We start from the raw sequence: 6,127 nt of genomic DNA, 5'->3' as shown, positions 1-6,127 counted from the left end.
GAAGTAAACCACTGCATAGATCCCCTAAAATGAACTGCTGAGGGCCCGTGATTGGTTGGTGGTACAGATCCTGGCTCTCCAAGGGACTGGGGACAGGTCTAGGCAGCTATGAAAAAGCACAAAGGTCAGCTACATTTCGAAGAGGCTCAGGCTGTGTCATTAGAAAGATAGGATAACCCCCACTGCCTTACAAGGCAAAGGATGAGGATACGCTATTATTCCCAGGAGTTACTTTTCAAGGACAATTTACCCTGAGGCACTGCTGTTTTGTTAATAAGGATGTGGCCAAGCTAAGCAATTTTCTCTAAGTCATTGTGTGCATTTCTTTCTCAAACCATGTCCATGGCAAATTATGTATAATTGGGCTGTAAGGCTCTCTGTGTCCTGCTTAATCTGCTGTTTACTGATATGCTCTTTATCAACACTGACAATTTTTTTCTTGATGATTTTGTCACCTCTAACAGAATGTAAACAGTGATTATGTAAATAGCTTACATTGCTATTCATCATGTTCAAACACTTCGATTCCTTATCAGTTTAAGGGTTAGAGCCGGGTAAAGAAATGTGGTAGCATTTGCTGCAATTTAATAATCAGGACTGTATGAAAGCATCATCGTGCTCTAGGGATGGTCCCTGCTCTGCTGAGGCTTGAAGGCAGGAATTCAGCTTCAGATGGTTCTTGTAGCACAGTATCAGCCAGATCAGTCCATTCCTCCAGAGAATGAGGCTATATAAGGCATTGGTATTCCAGGGGATTTTTCTGATGAGCACAAGTTAACAGGTCCCAAGCAAAAATGTGCCTTAAACCAACCCTATTTGTCAGTGTAATGATATGGCTTTCACAGATGTGAAGTCCCGAAGCATTAAAATTGGGTCTTTCCACAGAAGATTGCCTGCCCTGCAGCTTGAAATTCAGTACATGTCACTGAGATACCCTATGCAGAATCTTTCATTTTTCTCTTCCTGGCAGGTGGAACTTAAGGATTCAGGTTTATAGTATTGTTTTAAAGAGTATTATTCTTTCAGAAATCCTTGACCAGTTGTTGCATTCGAGAAGAATAAAGCATCTCATTCTTTGTGAGGAGAAAAGGCAAGTAGATGTGTCTGTCACAACCTTCTTTTCAAATTACACTCTGTATAATTCTCAAACAATAAAATTTTACATAGTTTAGCTATTTGCCACAAGTTTTCACTAAAGATGAGATATTGTATAATTCTCAAATGGCATAATTTAACACACTATCTCTTTCAAATCTACCAGGTATAACATAAATAGAAAAACCTCATGAACTTGCTCTGTCAGTAATGGATACTGAAAGTGTATCTTTTTTATCTATTATTTGCTATTCCATTTTTAGTCTTGCTGTTATTCCAGAGAAGAGTGAAAGTATTCTACCATTACTCAGAAACCTCTGCAATGTGATGCTGAAAATGACCTTTAGAGGTTATTTCATCTACTGATTTACACACATTTTGAACTGGTGGATCAGTGCCAAGGTTCAAAATATCTCCCAAACTACATTCTAGCTTTATTGGCAAGTCTTTAAAGGTGAATAACTGAATGATGAATCTGTAGGCAGCTTATGGACCACCAAATTGAAGGTTCATGGTTCCCTCATTGTCCCAGGAGCGCGGCATGAAAATCTTAAATCCAGAGATAGCTGATCAGAAACCTCCTTTTGTTGCAGATTCAGGTATATTCTGCTGATAGCCTTGTACTTCACACAAAGTGTTCCTGGCTCTCCCCTACTCTGGTGACAGTGACACAACTAGAAGGAATGGCACAGAGCTGCATCAGGTGAGGGACAGGTGGGGGTTAGGAAAAGGTTCTTCACCAGATGGTGATAAAGCACTGGATCAGGCTCCCCAGGGCAGCGGGCACAGCCCCATGCTGCCTAAGTTCAAGGAGCTTTTTGACAATGCTTCAGACATAGGATTTGATTTTGTTGTGATCCTATGTGGAGCCAGGGGTAGGACTTGATGATCCTTGTGGGTCCCTTCCAATTCAGTGTGATTTTCCAGGTAATCCTCATACTTGAGCAGACGGTTAGCTCTGAGAAAACAGACTTTGTGTTCCCAACCACCATACACCCATTCTCTCATCCTTCTCCATTCAGGGATACCCACCATATGGAAGATCTTTCCATGAAACTGTAAGCTGGGCAGAGAATGTCAATCTGGCACAGCTCACTCAGGTTATCACTGGCTTCTAGCTGGGTAAATTGTCCAGGCAGTCTTTGGGTGATTGGCAGAAGCAGTAGCTCTGATTTAGTTTATCCCTCTTCTTGAGCCAAATCAAGCAGACTTACAGATTTTTCAGCTGCTCTTATGCTCATGGTAAAGAATGCCAACAGCCTCTGTAGTAATGCCCTGTTGTCCTTTCAATTCTTTCTTCCTTTATATCTAATCTAAATTACCTTTCTTCTCAGCAGCCAAGATTACTTATTTTCCTACTAATTTTGGAGAAAGAGGACATATATTGTGCATGCAAATCTCACATCATCATCCTTGTCTCCATGCTAGAAAAGACAGGCTCAGCTATTTCCAACCATTCAAGCCACATTTCTTACCATCCACATTGCTCACCTCCGAGTAGCATGACTCAGTTACATTTTTCTAAAAACATCCAGCTCCAAGATGGACTCAGTATTCAGGATGAGGTCAGTAATGCCAGGCTGAGTAAAATAACTGCTTCCTATGTTTTATACCCGTTAATGTGTCCCGCAAGGGCACTTGAATATTTTGCAACAGCACTGCATTTTCTACTTTCAGTTGAGTCCACTGTAACCATCTGGATGCTTGTCTCCAGCAGGGGAAAGGCAAACACATCAGGACAAGTTTTTACACGGCCCCACCACTCGTCTCCTCTCAGTTAAGGAACCCACTGAATGATAAGCCCAAACACTGCATATTAATTGGTTGGACATTACCTTTTTTCAGTTTATTTTCCTTCAGCTTACTTATGAAAACATCACTTGAGATTGTTATAAGCTGTGGCTTGGTCAATATAAATGCTTTCTTGCTAGATGTAAAGGATGCCATCCAGAAAGAGTTGGACTGGCTTGAGAGGTGCACCCATACTAACCTCATGAAGTTCAACAAAGCCAAGTGCAAGATCCTGCACCTAGACTGGGGCAATTCCAAATACAAACACAGGCTGGGTGGAGAATGGCTTGAGAGCAGCTCTCCTATAACTGAAGGGGGCCTACAGGAAAGTTGGGGAGGGACTTCTTATAAGGGCATGTAGTGACAGGAGAAGGGGAAGTGGCTATGAACTGGAAGAGGGCAGATTTAGACTAGACATGAGGAAGACATTTTTCACTGTGAGAGTGGTGAGACACTGGTACAGGTTGCTCAGAGAGTTGTGGGTGACCTCCTTGGATCTGGATGGGGCTTTGAGCAACCTGCTCTAGTCAGAGGTGTCCTTGCTCACAGCAAGGGATTTGGAACTAGATGATCTCTAGGGTCCCTTCCAACTCAAACTATTCTATGATTACTCTAATTTTTGCTAGTTTTTTAACCATGGTAAAGAGTTTTGTTTAGAACAGCATCAAGCAATATGATCTTAACAGAATATTTTGTCTGTTCTGCTGTTTATGAAATAACCCTGGTGATAGTATTTCCAGGTACCAAAGAAGAACTCATCCATCTTTTATGTCCCACAGGTTTCTTCCTAATCTTACTCTTAAAATAGATTTTATATGCATTTTTCCAAGTCCTTTGGGATTCCCCATCCACATGCAATTTTCAGAAATAATCATTAACTACTCAGAAGGTGTTCATGTTCAGATTTACTCATGGATAAACTTCCTCAAAGCCAGCTGACATGAATACCACTAGCCTGTCTAGATAGTCTGTCTTCTGTTCCTGTGCTTTTTTTGAAATTAATTGTATGGTCAAAACCAACTTTTTTTCTTTTTTTTTCTTTTTTTTCTTTCTTTTTTTTTTTTTTTTTAACGAATAAAAGATAAAAAAAAGCTCAGTCGTGCTGTGCACATTTTGGTAGATTTTTTCAGAAAACCTCATGTACAGTGCGATATGCAAACACCTATGGACCAAGCATAGCACAGGGATTTCAGATTCCACCTTCATCTCCATATGACAAAAATATTGTAAATATATTAAAATGTAGAGATGAAGTCACAGTCACCACAGTCACTCTAAAACCAGATATGCAATTCATAGTTCACTGTTTATTGTAAAGTCTGAACCATTTCTCTTACACACGATCTTTTAAGGGATTATGTTATATACCGTTTTAAGAGCTGGATTTTCTAGTCTTTTTTCCTCACTCATGATTCATCATCTTCACCTGTACCTACATTTACAGTGGGCATGAATGAAAGTTGTATGGGCAGAATGTAAAATAAAAATACTTCTGAAAGCTAGTTAATATCTGTATTCAGATGCACCTCTTAGCAATGCTCATTCTAATTACTTTAGCATTCATCTTGTTCTTCCAGCTTTCTGTGACTGATGTCAAATTTATGCTTAGACATTTGTGTTTAACGCAGGAATTTTTAAAAATCCAGCTCCTCCTTCTTATGTCAGTGTTTTTCTGCGACAGGTGCAAAACATCTGAAATCCTGGATGTGCTGCTTTCACTCACACACAGGCTCCTCTCATCAAAGCAGACTCACATGTCCACAATGTCAGGTAAGATGTTGAGAGGCGTTAGAATTTCAAAATGGATATTTTGCTGTTTGGCAATGGGCAGTAGCTTCACCACTGACTTTAACAGGGTCAGAGCATCAGCTACTGTTTGCCCAAAGCTTTCAGAAGGACACTCATTTTGTGTAATTCATATGAGTACAGTGTAAATGAAAGGCATCCATCCTTATCTGAGCACTGCCTCTTTGCAGGGACGGATAATGACACAGAAGGTACCGGGATGAAGGGCTCACAGCACTGCTCACACTACAGAGAAGCTGCAGTCACAGAGAATTCATAATCTAATTTCAAACAGAGACAATAAGTGGCTGTGGGACAGCAGCGGAGAAATAAAGGAAGCACTGGGGGGTTTTCAGCTCTTACAGAAAACTAAAATGCTTCCTTCAATGCTAAACAGGATTTTTTTGGTGATAAACAGATCTCTTCTCCTCTATAGGGAGCTGCATGCTTTTTATACCTTCTTGATATTGCTGCTATACACAGCAATGCAATAAAACAGGCATTTTCTTTATTAAAACCTTTTATTCAACTGCTTATAGCTTTTTGGAAATAAAACTTGCTCTCCTGATTTCTTAACATTCCAGCAGGGAGAAAACAAAACGAAATTACAAAAAATAAGCAGACACTGAAGTGATACAAAGAACATGTTAAATATTAAATAAGATCAGACAACAGTCATGATTGTCCAATCTCCTAGATTAAAAAAAAAAAAAGATGAGGTACATTGAGTACAGGGGGATGCTGTTACTTTTCTGACAGTTGTTTGCAGATTTTACACTCAATTAGAATTAATTAAACCTCTGCCCCCTGAAAAATATGAACAGACTCATCCAGCCCCCAAACCCTAGGCAGTGCAACTGATTATCTGCATCCCCTCAACGAGCAACACTTTCCAAACACAGAAAAAAAAAACATTCAAAGGAAAAAACACAAAGAGTTTTGCAGAGGGCTGGGGAGAGGGTGTTGGAGGCAGAAGAAAAGAAGAAACACAGTCAACAAGAAATAGATATGGGCATTTGGGATGGCTCTCCTCTGCCTGCTTTGCATTTCCCATTGCCCACCAGTGTCCATCTCAGCTGGGAGGCATTAGTGTGAGTCTTCCCAGCTCAGCAGACACTCCCTTTGCTCTCTTGGATTTAAGTGGCAATACACCAGAGCTGTGTGCACGAGGTCTCATTACCAAATCTGTTCAAAGCAGAGTTGTGCTCAGTTCCTTTCCTTAACACACAGCATAAAAGGACAGCAGAATTTTATTAACCCCAAGTTTAAAATGCAGCTGTGCCTTAGCAGAACAGCTCCTGCCACTCTTACAAAGAAAAGGCTAGTCCCCTTTTTTTAATCTCAGCCTCCTGCACTGGCTGGCACAGCCCTCTCCTTGGCAGGGCTCCCATCCTGGCAGCACCCTACATATAACCCTGCGCAGGGTTACTGATAAAGGGCTCCTTAGTAATGTCCC

General features: G+C 40.7%; 1 long non-coding RNA gene across 1 annotated transcript; it reads left to right on the top strand.

The window, feature by feature from the left end:
• The first annotated feature begins 1,395 nt into the window (after positions 1-1,395).
• Positions 1,396-5,166, top strand: LOC146545067 (uncharacterized). Its single transcript, XR_014881552.1, has 3 exons — positions 1,396-1,798; positions 4,568-4,656; positions 4,863-5,166. It is a non-coding gene; the product is annotated as an uncharacterized LOC146545067 (long non-coding RNA).
• The last annotated feature ends 961 nt before the right edge of the window (positions 5,167-6,127 follow it).

This window comes from Meleagris gallopavo, chromosome 2 (genome assembly GCF_905368555.1).
Source record: "Meleagris gallopavo chromosome 2, MGAL_WU_HG_1.1, whole genome shotgun sequence".
NCBI classification, from domain to species: domain Eukaryota; kingdom Metazoa; phylum Chordata; class Aves; order Galliformes; family Phasianidae; genus Meleagris; species Meleagris gallopavo.
This window is presented reverse-complemented; position numbering and strand designations above follow the sequence as displayed.